Source organism: Peromyscus leucopus, chromosome 9 (genome assembly GCF_004664715.2).
Source record: "Peromyscus leucopus breed LL Stock chromosome 9, UCI_PerLeu_2.1, whole genome shotgun sequence".
Lineage (NCBI taxonomy): Eukaryota > Metazoa > Chordata > Mammalia > Rodentia > Cricetidae > Peromyscus > Peromyscus leucopus.
The window spans coordinates 66,203,058-66,219,603 of record NC_051070.1 but is presented as its reverse complement, the minus strand read 5'-3'; positions in this window follow the sequence as shown (position 1 = coordinate 66,219,603).

The following is a 16,546-nucleotide window of genomic DNA, read 5'->3' as shown; positions in this document are numbered from 1 at the left end:
GCTGGTCCATGCCTGTAATATCCCACTACTTGCTCCTGGTGCATGCCTGTAATATCGCACTATTTGCTCCTGGTCCATGCCTGTAATATCCCACTATTTGCTCCTGGTCCATGCCTGTAATATCCCACTACTTGCTCCTGGTGCATGCCTGTAATATCCCACTACTTGCTCACTGATGAGAGGATGGTGAGTTCGAGGGCAACCTGAGCTACATAGCTATGTATGTCTACTTCTAACTCAGCACTGGAAACAGGAAAGCCACCTAGGTCCTGTCTGTTCCCCATATCGCACAAGGGCTAACAGGACCAGCCCTGTTTCTCGGTGTGTGTTTTGCCTCAAGACCAGCGGAGTTCTACAGTCTTCAGTGCACCAAGGGGAAGCTGGTCTTGTTCTCAAATCATGCTGCCAAGGACCCACAAGCCTGGCTCTTCCAGCTGCTGGGGGTCTCTCCACAGGCTCCTTCTGCCTTGTGGAGAATAATGGGGCTGTGTTGGGTAAGCAGCTGAAGTGAACGGAGTGTGAGTGCTGATCATGGAGCTGCAAGGCCAGACAGCGGATGTCTGGTTTGGGCTTGACTACAGGCATTAATTGAAAGTTGGCACAAGAACAAACTCCCTCTCTCCTTGCTTCTCCCAAACAAACAAAGTTGGGTAAGAGTGCCTTCCTTCAACACCTTGCAGCCCGGTTCTTCTCTTCCTCTCCAGGGAGGTCCACGAGGCAGTCACGCACGAGACTAGTCCTGGCAGACAAGCTCTTGACCATTTACAAAGCGAGTCTAGGCTGGTTATATGGATGACACGGGCACACATAACCAGGACTGAATGCTGAGTTCAGATGGGAGAAAACATTAGGAAACTTCGATGGAGCACCCATACCATGCTCCTCACCCTTGGGGAAACACAAGACAAAGAGGCTTGGTCCCTTGTCCACTGTGCTAACAAAACAATTGAGGCTGGGTAAATTGTAGAGGAGAGACAGCTCTGGAGGTCCAGGGAGGGTGACTTTGGGGAGGGTGTAACACACTGGGAGTTTCCATGGAAGAGCCTCCCTCTGAGAGAGGGGAGGGGGAGAGGCGGGCTTGCTCTCACAATAACTGACTCACCCTTAATAACTAATTAACTCCTTAATCAGCTTGACACAGTGGAACCCTCCTGACCCCAAGTGCCCCAGAAAGACTGCTGCCCTAGGGACTGGGCCTCATTTGGGTGGAGACAGGGGAGCCTCGTTTTGGTGGAGACAAAGCACACCAGAGCCTTAGCAGAAAGCGCCAGTTCCGAGGGCTGGCCACCTGTCTCTGGCATAAGCCCCCTTCGGCCCAACCATTTAGGTTTGCTTTGCACTTACAACAGAAAATCTTCTTTCCAGAAAAGTTGACGTGGTGTTACCTAAGAAGGCACAACTGAACTAATACAGACAATAAAAACTCACTGAGAGAGAGATAGCGAGTTGATGCCGGGAATCCGCTGGTGCCCAGGGCTGGGGTTTAAGCTAGAATAGACTTTTCTCAAATCCGTTTCTATTACTTTTTCTTCTTTCGGTAGAGATGAAGCCCAGGTCTTGCTCATGCCAGGCAAGTACTCTACCACTGAGCCACACTCCAGCCTTCTACACAAGCTTACCATTTCAGCAAAGAGCTCATTTCCAGACCCCATGTATGGATAACTTGTAGCAAAATATGTGGAAAGACCATAGGCCGGGTCTGCCTAAAGACCCAAGGGACAGGGAAGGATAGAAAGCAGCTGTTGATGTGGGGATTTTCATTCAGGGGAAGCAGCCTGGCCCAGGAGCTGGCTGATGCTTTCCAAGAAGTGAGGAGCAAGACTCCTGGGGAGCCTTCAGGTATATTTTTATTGTGTGTGTTTCAATTGCGCTTTCTTAGACCACACCACAGTCATTTTTCTGGAAAGAGCTTTTCTGTTGGAATTTCAGGGCAAAGTTCTGGAATCTAAAGTGTGAGGACTATCCTTGACATCAGGCGTGGGGCTGGCTCAGCGTGCCTGGAATCTCAGGATCTCAGGCCTGGGAGGCTGGTGCAGCATAATTGTTAAGCACTTTAGGCCACTCTGCTTTACACTGTGAGTTCCAGGCCATCCTGGGACAGTGTGAGACCTATCTCCCCCAGCATCCAAAAAAGGAAAAGAAAGAGAATTCCCCAAGGTTACATACAGTTGTGTGTGTGTGTGTGTGTGTGTGTGTGTGTGTGTGTGTACATTTCTTGTATGTACACATGTGTACAGATGGAGGCCAGTGGCTGACCTCAGATGAGTTCCTCAATTACTTCTCTGCCTTAGTTTTTGAGACAGTCTCTCCCTAAATCCGAAGCCCGCTGGTTGGCTAGACTGACTGCCCAGGCAGCCCAGAGATCCTCCTGTCTCGACCTTCCTGCCATGCTGAAAATCTAACTCATGTCCTTCTTCATGTTGGAAAGAAAGCACTACCTGAGCCATCTCCCCACCCATGAGTTGTTTTTTTTTTCCTTTGTTTTCAAAGAAAAAAGGTCAATACCCAGAACTGCGGTTGCCGACAGGACTTCAGGGTGGTGTGCAAAGCGGGCATCGGGTGTGTGCTGAGTGTGGTTCCTGGATGTCCGCTCAGTCAGGTGGCATTCTAGCCTTCTCCACTTGGCTGGGTTTGGTTGGAGGCGGGGAGCTGGATTCCTGGTTCTCGTTTTATCTGGTCCACCCTTTTTGCCTCCCCAAGTGAACTCCCAACCCCCTGTGCAGTTCTTATACTTTTTGATCTCGGCACTTGTGAAGCAGTGGAAGATAAGATACGGACTTCAGGGAGGGATGAGACAGATCTCCGGCTGCCCCAAGCTCGAAAGGTGCTTCAGGGCCCATCATCTTCCGAAGGACTTCCACCCAACACGCGTGAAGAGCACCGAGTCTGTAACAACAAGCAATCCATTTAAAATAAAAATCCAGAAGCCGGACACAGTGGCGCACACTTGGAATTCCACCACTTTGGAGGCGAAAACAGGAGGAGGATTTACAAGTTCAAAGCCAGCATGAACTGCAGAGTGAGATTCCGTCTCAAACTAAGTTCTAAAACCAGAATTTCATGGACAAAGACATATGGATGGCTTAAAAGAATTTTTATAATATTTTATTTTTGTGCGTGTGTGCATACGTAGGGGTGCATGTGTGGAGGTCAGAGGACATGTTGTAAGACCAGTCCTCTCTTTCTACCATGTTATTTCCAGGGATCAAACTCAGGTCATCAGGTTGGGTAATAGGCACCTTTACCTCCTGAGCATCCCACTGGCCTAGAACAGCTTAATTAAGACCACATTAATTTAAAAAATTTGTTTTAAAAATAAAACCACATTGAGATAACTTTTCACCTGCCGAGATGATCAAAATTTAAAAGACCAGGCATATTAGATACTGACAAAGTCGGTGACCAACTGAACTCATACATTGCTGATAGGATCCAGAGTGGCACAACCATATTGGCTGATTATTTTTTTGTGAAGTTACAGGTAGACTTACAGTATCAACAGAATTTAAACTGAAAAGTACCTCAAGGCCTGTGTGCAGAAGTCTGGTCCCTGGACAGCAGCTCTACTGTCAAAAGGCAGAACCCTGAGAGATGGAGCCTAGGGAAGAGGTTAGACCCCAGGATGTGCCCTTGGGAACGTCAAGACTCTGGCCTCCCTTTCCTTCTCTCTTTGTGCCCCATTGTAAGGGAAGCCATTTTTCCTGCCAATGTCTCCTAAACAATGCATTGTATTGTCACAGACACAAACCTCAGAACCCTCTAACCTGCTCGCCTCAAGTGTTTTATTACAATAACAGGAGCTGACTAACAAAAATATGATTTAGATACAGAAATAAAAACATGGTTCTCACCGTAAGACTTGTATGCAAATAGTCACAGTCTTCATTCCTAAAAGTCAAGACTTTCAAGGGATACTTCCCAGGAGCCCATTGTCCATGAACAGGTGATTAAAAAACCTGGCATAGCCACCCAATAAAAACCATTTACCTGCCGGGCGGTGGTGGCGCACGCCTTTAATCCCAGCACTCGGGAGGCAGAGGCAGGTGGATCTCTGTGAGTTCGAGGCCAGCCTGGGCTACCAAGTGAGTTCCAGGAAAGGCGCAAAGCTACACAGAGAAACCCTGTCTCGAAAAATCAAAAAAAAAAAAAAAACCATTTACCATTCATTGATTTAAAAACAAGATTTCTGATTGCATAATCATGTGTGTCTCTCAGACACATTACAATGAGAACAAAAAACCCAGACAGGCTGAAGAGTTCTCACAGGTGACTCCATTTGCACCAAGTGCCACAGTGGGCAACAGTCATCTCTCATGGCAGGGGGTGAGTACTTGCTGGGCCAGATGTCAGAAGGCGAATTTGCTGCCAAGGGTGTGAATGGCCTTAATGCAGCGAGAGAGTGTTCCACATCTGGACTGGGGTGATTTCAGTGTCAGCCACAGCACAGGTGCCCAGTGTAAGGCCATGAGTTCAAGCCCAGAAATAATTCACAGAAGCATAAGCATAGTGCATGTATCTGCTGTATGCAAATTAGTTAGTTGGCATACAAAAACATTTCAGTCATCCACGGAATGCTGTCTTTCAAAGCTGGCAGGCTTTCAAGGAGACATGTCGGGAATTGGTTCTGAGAGTTAGCATTCATCATAAAACACTGAACAGGACTGTGGTGGCTACGTTTTCATCAACTGGACCAGATTTAGAAATACCTAGGAGACACACTTGTGGGCATGCCTATGAGGACATTTCCAGTGAGGTTTAACTTAGGAGAGATGGCCCACCCTGAGTGTGGGTTGCGCTATCCCGTAGGCTGGGTCCAGGACTGTATAAATGGGGAAAAGCCGCCGAGTGCTCTGCTTCCTGAACTGTGGATGAGATGGAACCACACCTTCTCACCATGATCCACCTTGTCCCTCTCAAGCTCTGAACAAAACCAGCCTTCCTTTCCTGATGACATTTTGTCATAGCAATGATAAAAGTAACAAACACTAAGACTCATCTTTATTGGGATTTGGTGTGCAAATCTCAGTAGTCAGGAAATAACTTTGATTGTTCAGTAGACTCTGAAGTACTGAGGTCAAGCACGACATGAAATTTCCCACATAGTGCCATTGTGCTTACAGGACTGCTGATTGAGCAGATTCAGAAAAGTTAAACACTACAGAGTGGTGCGTATTGAAATCATAAGATTTCCATTGCATTTTCATGTTGAAACATTTTGTGCTATTTTTAAATAATTCATAAAATTAAACTGAAGCCACAAAACAAAATGAATATATAGTATATGTGAATACATATATATTATTTAGAACACTGTATCATAAAACTTAAACCATATGAAATTAAAATTCATGATGATGATAATATAACATGAACAATGTTAAAAGTTAAAGTTTTTGTTTGGCTTTTTAAGTTAGTTAATAATAATAATAATTGTATATGTGTATGGAGTATGGGTACATGCAGGATCAAAGGACAGCTCTGTAGGATCAGGTCTCTCTAGCCTTCTAAGGATCTCAGGGAAAAGTCCCTGGTAAAAGGGCTGGAGAGACAGCTCAGTGTTTGAGATCACTTGTAGCTCTTACAGAGGACCTGGGTTCAGTTCCCAGCACCAACATGGGGGCTCACAACCACTCGTCACTTCAGTTCCAGGGAACCCAGCACCTTCTTCTGACTTCCACATATGTACATGCTTGCAGGCAAAACATTCATTCACATAAAAATTTTTTTTTTTTAATAAAAAAGGACCCTGAGGTCATCATGCTTGGTCAGCAAGCTCTTTGCCCACTGGCCAACACTGGAAGAGCAGTGAAATGTGAGTGACTGGAGAGTTATTTGAGTGTGGCGGAATAATAAGTTAAAAACATGAAAACTCCAAAATAACGGAGAACCAAAAAGAAGTATAAACAGCAGGGAAAAAATAGAAACAAATAGTATGCAACAATTATAAACCAAATGTGTTGTAATTATACCACACATTGAAAGATAAAAGAAACAGTGCTTTCCAAAGCTCTATAAGTGGTACATCATCCACCTGAATCAACGTCTTCTAAAAAAGAAAGCTGGGCTAGGAATGTAGCTCAGTTGGTAGGGTACTTGCCGAGCAAGCATTAAACCCTGCTCTAGATGCCCAATTCTGCATAAATTGGCCCAGTGGTATGTGCCTAACCCTAGCAATCAGGAGTTGGAGGCAGCTTTGTGAAGCATTTAAGACCAGCCTGGGCTACAAAGGCCTTGTCCCAAAAAAAGGAAAAAGAAAAAAGAAAAGGCCTTCGAGGTGTCCCAGCAGGTAAAGGGACTTGTTACTAAGCTGATGACCTGAGCTGATCTCTAGAACCCAACTGGTGGAAGAAGAGAACCAACCCACAAGCTGTGTTCACACACACACACACACACACACACACACACACACACACACACACACAGATTTAGAAGGAGGAGGAGAAGGAAAAGGAAGGGAGGGAGGGAGGGAGGGAGGGAGGGAGGGAGGGAGAAGCAGCTAAGAACTTTGTATCATTTCTCGGGCTCCCGATTCAGCCGTGTGTTCACTCTCAGTCCCTGCCCTTTCGCCACAAAAGGAAAAGGCAGTCTGTCCAGTCCATCCATCGGAAAGGGCGTCACATGTCACTTTTTAAAACCAAACTCATCTCATTTCCTCATCAGCCCTCACAACTCCCTGCAGAGGTAAACATGTCATGGAAAGCTGGTTGCAAAAAGATGAACACAGAAAGGAAATTCTAAGGCGGTTTAAGACACACCTGGGCAGGACCCGAGCGTGACTCAGATCCAACAGCCAACATCCCTGGTTCCAAGACAGGCATGTTTGTGCAGTGCGACCGCACAGCTTCCGACAGACAGGCACTAACCTCGATACATTTCAGGTCAACAGCTGGAAAAACAGAATAGAAATTATTTGTTCAAGCAATCCCCTTGTTTACCATCCAAACAAAACTACCCCAAACTTCTTGTACTTCACAAAACGGTTTTTGCCAATGTGTACTAAAGTAGTTTGTGTGTAAACAGAGCTCTGTTTGGAAACAAATTCGGGCTGGCCTTCCACTCACAGCAATCCTTCTGCCTCCACCTCCAAGTGCCGAGGTTATGGGCCTGCATTAGCACACCCAGCGGTTATTACGCTATTTAGACATTCCTTTCTGTTGAGTACTTACCTGTTCACCTTCTGCTAACGTGTTCTGCGCAGTGCAGAGTTACTCTGCTTTATGTACAGAATGGGCCTTGCAATATTTCTTGCAGTAGTGAAGAAACGTTCCCACGGCTGAACAGAAAGGAAACAGAGGTGGCACTGTGGGGAGAAACGGCGAGGCTCAGAGCTGCCCTGAAATGGAAATTAAAGAGATCCCAGAAAGCAGGGCAACTACAAGGAAAACACAAGATCAGGTCCTTGGCTTCTTTAACAGGTGTTGCTGTGTGTGTGTGTGTGTGTGTGTGTGTGTGTGTGTGTGTGTGTGTGTGTGTGAGCACACGTGCCAATGCCAGGAACCTTGCAGACAGCAGGAGCCTCAGGGGTTGCAACTCCAAGTTCCCCTCAGAGTTTGGCAAACACGGCAGGCTCTTCCTGAAGAACTAGAAGGGCTGTGCCCAAGGAGTCAGAGCACATCCTGAGGCCCAGGACACGGCCACAGCCTGGACACCACCTCAAAGCAGGCCAAAAGGAACCCATCGGTGACTTAATATCGGAAGTGGTGCAGTTCAGAGGCTCCATCCACACACGATTTCAAACCATTGGAACTTAAAAAATTACTAGATAGGGGAAAAGCAAATAAACAGTAAATGAAACCCAGAACAGAGACCACAGAAGCCTGCGGATAAGCCAGATACTGAGTTTACTGGGCGAGCGGTTGAAACCAACCATAGCTGGGTTAGGAGGGTTGTGGGAAAAGGTAGAAGGAAGGGAGCAGAGAGACGGACTCTGGGTGCAGCAAGGTGGGTGCTGAGCTCTGAAAATACAGCTCTGGAGCTAATGGGCCGTCGGCCAGCCTTCACTGAGACCCCATAGCTATGACAGGACTTGAAAGCATGCCAGGCCTGGTGACCCCAACACTGAGGTCTGGGGGCAGGATGGCAGGTTTGAAGACAGGCTGACCTACATGGGCGGGCAGGTGAGAGGGTGGATTACTTCTTGAAGCACAAAGAGAAAAAAAAAAATAAGTTTTTAACATTGAGTGGAGATGAGACATAGTAGTGCACACTTGTCATCTCAGCCCTTGGGAGGTAGAGTAGGAGGATCAGGAGTTCAAGGTCAGCCCCAGCTTCATGGCAAGTTCTAGGCCAGTCTGGGCAAATAAGTAAGTAAGTAAGTAAGTAAATAAGTGAATAAATAAATAAATAAATGTCAGGGCTAGGGAGATGGCTTAGTCAGCAAGGTGCTAACTGCTCATGTCTCCAGGTCCTGGGTGAATATCAGGCACTACAGTTTACATCTGTAACCCCAGAACAGGGCAGACGGTTGAATCTCTGGAACTCACTAACCAATCGGTCTAAAGAGGAGCTCCAGGTTCAGAGAGATATCCTGTCTTGAAACATAAGGTAGAGAGTGGTTCAGGATATAGACCTCTGGTCTTTGTGTGGATACACATGCATACACACAAACATACAACACAAACATTTATATACATATACCACACATATGCACACATATATATCACATATATACATACAAACATGTACACACATTCATCATACATACATATATCACAAACACACACATATCACACATACACACAAATTCTGGCAAAATAAAGACATTTTTGGTCAAACACTGAGCAAATTTCTTGCAGATAAACCCTCATGGTATGTAATCTTGTGTAACTATTTAAATATGCTAAGATTCTGTAGTTGGAGATTTGTTTGTTTGTTTGTTTGTTTGTTTGTTTTACTCTTTGCACTTTGGGGACTCACCACCCAGCCCCCAAAATAAATACATGGAAATTTATTTTTACTTATGAATGTCAGGCCTTAGCTTGACCTGTTTCTAGCCAGCTTTCCTTAAACTATCCTGTCTACCTTTTTCCTCTGGGCCTTGACATTCTATATTCTATATTCCTTTCTTTCCTTCTTATTCAGAGTCTTGCTGTGTGGCTGGTCCCTGGAGTCCTCCTCTCTTCTCTTCTTCTATTTATTCTCTCTGCCTGCACGACCTGCTTATTTCTCTCTCCTGCCTCGCTATTGGCCGTTCAGCTCTTAATTAGACCAATCAGGTGTTTTAGATAGGCAAAGTAACACAGCTTCACAGAGTTATACAAATACAGCCTGAAAGAAGGTGACACATCTTTGCATCATTAAACAAATATTCCACAGCATAAATGAATGTAGCACATCTTCAACTAATATTTCACGACAAGATTCACTGCATTGTATATGTAAAATGGGTAGTTTATGGTATATAACTATACCTCAATAAAGCTGTTTCTAAAAGCTTTGGGGATTGAAGAGGCAGCTTGGTGGGGAAATGCTTGCCTGGTGTCCTTGGGTTCAATCTCCAGCACCACAAAAATAAGTAAATTAAGTTAGTAAGTAATTCTGGGCCATCTTTGTCCAGTCTTTCTCCTACTTGCTGTCTCTTGCTGAGATTTGATTTTAGAGTCCCAGGTAAAACTGTCACATGGCAGTAAGAGAGATGCTGAATCCCCAGCAGATATCCCTGCCTACTGGGTGGTGACATTATCTCCTCCAGGAGAAGAGTCCACCTGCAGAGGTACAGACCTGAGCTCATGAAAAGAAGTCCATTCAGTCAATTCATCTGTAAAGGGAGGACCACTTGGGAGTGTTGGGCATCTCTTTTGAGTTCTTTGTTCTTAGCTCTCCCCTTTTCAGCCAGCTTATTCACAATAGAAACGTATGTATGTTATACTTTAGAGTGAAGGAAAATTTAGGAGGCAATGGAGGGGACAGAGCTGACTTGGAAGACCTGGATTCTGGGTTTTATAATGTAAGCACCTGCTCCCTTTTTGTGTATCAAAGATAATGTACACAAAATCCCTAGAATGGTGCTGGTGTGCAGTAGTGTATGCTCAGTAAAATGGTAGCTACCATTATCAGCAGCAGTAGCATTACTGGGGGTGCTGTGATTTAGGTATGGCTTGAGTGTGTCTCCCCAAAAGTTCGTGTGTGAGAAGTCTGGTGTTCCATGTGGTGATGATCAGAGATGGAGGAACCTTCAAGAGACAGGGTCTATAAATTGGCCTGGAGGACTTTCCGTTTGGGGAAAAAAAATGAGATAACTCTCATGGGACCTGGTTAGTTCTCAAAGGGGTTGATATGAAAGAGCAAGAGCCCCTCCCCCTCCACTGTCCTCTATAAAGCCCCCCCCCCAGCTGAGGAGAAGCCAGTTCCTGCTCTCAGGCCTCCAAATGTGAGCTGGATAAACCAACCTCTCTTCTTTGTAAGTGTCGGTTGCAGGCATTTTGTTATGGCAATGAAAAACTGTGCAAGATGGGGGCAAAGAAACCAGAGATGAGGACTCCACCGCACCTCCAACCCTGCAAACCACATCTTAGCTCCATTACTAAGGATGAAGGTGAAGACCAAGTAGATGCTAGATGATAAAACTGTAAAGCGCTGGACCCAGAATTCTGACCTTTGATGTCTCTTCTGACTCCAATAATCTATAATTTGCATCTGACAAAGGGGTGATGGCAAATGATTACTAGAGTGTAGAAGGCAATGAGATTTGCCAACGATCAGAGTCACCGTAGCAATTCTGATGTTATTTGTAAAGGAAGTGTGGTAGTTTAAAGGAGATTGGCCCCCATAGGCTCATATGCTTGAATACTTGGTCCCCAGTTGGTGGAATTTTGGGGAAGGATTGGGGGGTGTGGCCTTGTTGGAAGAGGTCACTGGGGTTTTAAGAATTATGCCATTCCCTGGTCACTCTCTCTGCCTCCTCCCTGTGATTCAGGCTGTAAGCCCTCGGCTGTTCTTGCTACCACGCTTTCACTCTGCCATCATGAACTCTGACCCTCTGGAACTGTCAGTCCAATTAAATGCTTTCTTTATAAGTTGCCTTGGTCACACTGTTTTATCAGGCAGTAGAAAAGTAACCAATATACACTAGTTGTATTGTAGCTGTGACCAAAATATCCAGCAGGACCATTTAAAAGAAGGAATTTTTTTTTTTATTCTGGCTCACGGTTTCAGAGAGGTCAGCCCATGGCTGCTTGGCCCCTAGGCATGGTGGCAGAAATGTGTAGTAGAGGCTGTCCACTTCTCGGTGACAGAGACAGAGAGATAAGTACACTGGGACAAGGTACTCCCAAAGCCCAGCTCCGGATGACCTATTTCCTCTAGCTAGCCCCCCCACACACAATGTTTCCAGAACTCTCCAAATGGTGTCACTTAGCTGATAACTGTGCCCCTGACACGTGAGTCTATGGGAAAGATTTCTTATTCAACCCCCAGCACACACCTTCTATAATAACCACTGTAAGCAAGCATGAAGAGAAGCTGTGTTGAGGGCCAAAGCTAACCAAGGTTTGCCGTTGTTGTTTGGTTGGTTTTCCATTTTGTCTGTTTGTTTGAGACAAGGACTATGTTGCTCTGGTTAGTCTCAAACTCACAGAGCTCTGCCTGCCACCGAGTCCTAGGGCTTGGGACTAAAGTCATACCCCAATCATGCCCAACGTTATCAGAGTTAACTAAAAAAATGTTTGCTAATATGATCTTAGACCCTCTTTGTATAGTTTGAATGTGAACATTTGTCTTGTACTATCAAAATGTTATATATAAATGGGAAAACACAGTTCCCCTAATCCAACTACTTCAGAGAGAGCGGGGTGATGAATTCTCAGACATATAAAGAACTGCAGAACATATAAAGAACTGGGGGAGCTGAATTAAATGAATTAAACCCATCTGACTGAAAAGGTTAAGTACCTGCCCAAAGTGTCATCAAGGTACAGGTCACTCAGCTATGGAGAGCATTTGAGGGAACTAAGCATCTTCAAATAATGACAGTGGCCCTGACACTTGGCAACCTGCCCAGTTCAGGTGGCTTGTGCGTTCCCACATCCCCATAGAAAGTTTTCTCAGTTCCTAGTGTCATGTTAATTATTGGTTCCATTTTCAGAGATTAACTCATGTCAAACATAAGCTTTTCCTGTGAAAGATGGACTTTCTGTTCAAATCATTTTCTCAGTCAGATGCAAGAGCTCTGGCTTCCAGATCCCACGGTGATCACTAAAAAGCCTTTACTTTCCTCCCTTCGACGTGTGTTAGAATTCCAGGCCTCTACATCTGTGAGTATTCCAGGTCTCTACGTCTGTGAGTATGAATCTCTGACTCGACTCCAGCAGGCTGCATCTTTTCCTAGTTGAACTTGATATAAGACAGTTCTAAAGGGGCATCGTTCACTGCCCTCAGTCCGCTGTCCCTGTGTCCTCCTCACAGAAAACGCCACTTCCTCAAAAGCACAGCCCATGGCAAAAACCACACAGCAGAGCTCTGAGACTGTTACTTAAGAAATGCTGTCATGGACCAGAGAAGGTGTGAGAGACATCGCAGAAGTGACACCCGGAATCCAGTGTGAGACTTCAGGAGTCAGACTTGAGTCAGTCTGAGGAAGAATTTCCTAACACCAGGTGTGGCTCCGTAGAAGGGCACTTGCCTAGCACGCACAAGGCCCTGGGTTCGCACCCCCAGAAGGGAAGAAGGGAGGAAGGGCGGGAGCCTTCCTAAGTCAGTGTCATCTCAGATCACATGGGCAGCCAGGAGGTAGGAACAACACGTTCTCCATAGATTTCTAGAGTTGTTGTTGATTTGCAGCTGCACGCTGGCCTTAGCTGACATTCCTGGGCCTGCCCCTGCAGAGTCTGATTTAGAGGATCTGAGGACCCCTGCAGAGTCTGATTTAGGGAGTCTGGGAATGAAAAATCTGTATTGTCAACAAACGTCCAGGTGGGTTGAATTCCCCCCTCAAGGTAGCTTCATAACCCTTGGTTTGTACGTTTTTTCTCTCATTCTCTGACATGAGAGACTGTAGTCACAATAACAGAGAGGTGTGGCCTACACAGGGTTGGCCTGAGGACTGGGAGCCCACTGGCTGGTGGGTGGTGCCTTCAGGCCAGTTTTAGAGGACAAGCTTCTCTTTAGAAAGAATTACACATTTGATTTAGCCCAATGCAATCCATATATAAATAATATGATATTTGATGTGCTTTTTAATTTACTGTCTTTTAGTTTCCTGGGGTACATGTTAGCCAGTCTTGAAGCTATGGCATAAGGACAGCTTGATGGCAGTGCGCTTCCGTTTCACAAAGCCCGGGGGAGGGGGGGTGGAGGAGATGGGGGGGGCTTGCCGATATTTTTGTGCTGGAATTGGCAGAAAATTGTGTTTTCCCATGTTTTTTTATGCTGATTTTTGTTTATGATTGGATTTGGGGATGAATGTTATGAACCCTTATAAATTTACCCCAGAATAGTTAACACAATTGAATTTTAAGCATTGCAGGAATGTTAACACACAGTGCCCCTGGAGAAGCCCCCTGGGCCTGGTGTTTCTCTTTGGGGAAGGACTTGACATTCAGCTTTGTCATAGTTGTTTGTTGTTGTTATTTTGTGTGTGTGTGTGTGTGTGTGTGTGTGTGTCTTTTGAAACACAGTCTTGCATAGCCCAGGTTAGCCTTAAAGTCTTGATCTTCTTGCTTCTGTCTCCCAATACTGGGATTACAGGGTGTATCACCACACCTGGCCATGACTCCTTGTTTTGTTTATGAATCATACCAAGGTTTTTAAAATTTTGTCTTTTAGAATGAATGTTAAGAAGTATATTTTCTATGAAATTATTTCCCCAAAAATGTTGCATTTAATTAGCCTATATATGTTGTTTGTAATATTGTCTTTCCTTTGAATGACTGCAGAATTTGAGGCTGACTTGAGGGTATGTGTGCCACTGACAGACCTCTCTTGTCACTGGGCCCCTCTTACCACACTGCCTGCATCGATCTGTATTTGAGGTATTTTTTCCCCCTTTAGAGGGATAGTTTTAAACTCTATTGCTACTTGAGAAATGCTGTGGAGGACCAAAAAGAAGACTTGAGAGACATCACAGAAGTGACACGCAGCACGGAGGGTGACACCTCAGGAGACAGACTTGACTCCTTCTGGGAAAGGACGTCCTTGGGTGGGAGTGGCTCTGCAGAGGAGCATTTCCTTAGCACGTCGTCTTGTTTCATTTGCTGAATGGAGGCATCAGATAAAACTCAGGGTGAAGGGAGGCTTTCCCCACCACAGTATGTCTGAGTCCCTGTTTGAACTTCCAGTGTCACCTCCTCCTGGACTCCCTCCCGTCTCTCTGCCAACCCTTGATGCTCCACTTGACCTGTGTCTTCATTCTGTCCCACAGCTGGGGCACTCTGCACCCCCAGGTGACTGATGCAGCTCCTCATAGTTGTAGAATCTAAACACGCTAGAGACTCAACAAGAGACTTGTTAAATAAACTGATGACTAGTCAGTCTCTCAACTTCTGGCCACTCCTAGTAAAGACTATCATAGATAGGTAGGTAGGTAGATAGATAGATAGATACATACATACATACATACATAGATGACAGATATATGATATGATGTGATGTGATGTGATGTGATGTGATGTGATGTGATATGATATGATATGATATGATACAATATGATATATATCTCCTACAGGCACAGAAAATATAAAATAAGACTGTAAGGATAGGGATGTATACTCTGAAAATTCCCAGGAGGGACATACCATCAAACAAAGATGCTCTCAAACTACTAGACTGTACCAAAAATCTCAGGAGCCAATAGGACAGAGTCTCAATTGCCAAAGATGGATGACGCCCACATCCCTGAGTCATAGATACAGCCCATTAAAACATATGTCCCTCAGCTTATACTACTAATGAACTTAAAAGCCTCACTGATCACCTTTATTCCAGTTACTACTAACTCACATTGGAAATGCAAATAAATGAAAGAATTCAGCATCTTTCCCACTTTTCCTATGATGATCATACCTCAGGGTAACCAAGTATTTAAGAAAGATACATTTTACTGTGTGTATTCCTACTGAGGGACTGAGAATGGTCGGAGCTGGGAAGCCGCTCTGTGGAAGAGCACCAACTTAGTATCCACAAGGTCCTGGGTTTAATTCCCCAACACAAAGCAAGCAAATAAAAAAAGGAATGATGATTGGCCTAAGGTCAGCAAAGTGCTTGCCAAAGGAACTGATTTTAATTCCCAAGACCCATCTAAAATCCAGGTGTGCAAGAGGTGCACACCCGCAACTCTAGCACTAGGGGACAAGGACAAGAGTGTCCTTGGGGCTCACTGGCCAGCCAATTTAGCCAAATCATGGATCTCCAGGTTCAGTGACGGACACTGTCTCACAAAATAAGGACAAAGATGAAGAAGGCAAGTGATGTCGACCCCTGGCTCTATACACATGTACAAATAGATGCACGTGTACCTGACACACACACATATACATAAACACATGTACACACACACACACACACACACACACAAAACACTGGAAGTTCAAACAGTTGGAACACCTCCCAAGCTCACATACCTGCAGCCTCCTTACACTCAGAGATGTCTCCAAGAAAGGGTTCAGACCTTGCTGGGGACCTGTATTTTTCTCTTTTTCACACCTGTACACAGCATCATTTAGCCTCCACACAGAAATGCAAGAGAAAACGTTTTCTGTCTAAATTGCCACATGGTCAGACATCTTCTTCCTGTGACTCCTCCCCAAAATCCTGAGGGATGAGGGACATGTTTAGATTTCATGCACATTTCCCAATCAGCTCCAGCGATGTAAGAGAAGTGGAGTTATTTGGGGGAACTATTCAGGTAAGGGGGGCGGGGGAAAGTCAGCAAAACCCCAAACGCTGTATGACTTCTCTGAGAACCCAAAATTAAAAGGCAGTTTTTCCCAAAAAGACATCATTTGATGATCGTTTGAGATACTCATGTAGGTATGGAGAAAGGCAGCCCTGAGCACTGCTCAGGCAGGAGCCACAGAGCAGCCTCAGCTCGGCCGGCTGACCACCATGCAAGGCCATTTCCTAAAGGTGGACAAGCCAGAATTCTAGTTAGGAAAGTGAATTCCAAGTCAGAGTGCTGGAGAGTGACAGAGAGGAGGTGGCATTTGCACCTGAACAACTCACGAATGCAGAAGGCAAAGGCCAAGGGAGGGCGAGAGGCGGCCTGTCTGTACCAGATACACATGAGCTCCCTCCTGCCCACCTGGGGGAGCGCCTTTTCCCCGGGAAGAGGAGGTGCGGATGGGCGGTTTGAAGGAGGCCTGGTCCTCCACAGGCCCTAGCTCTCTTCCCTTCTACCTCCTTCCAAAGGATTTGGGCACAGAGTGGCAGGTGTCTGCTGTGGGATGTTCTGTATGTCCTGTGGGAGCCCGTTCTCAGGTTCCTCGTGGCTTTACCCAGCAGGTCCGCATAGAGGATGATTAGGACCACGGGCCTAAGTGCAGGTGTCTGAGATGGTCTGCACTTGGCTGTGCTGTGGGATGGTCTGTATGTCAAGTTGCTCTGGTCAATAAAT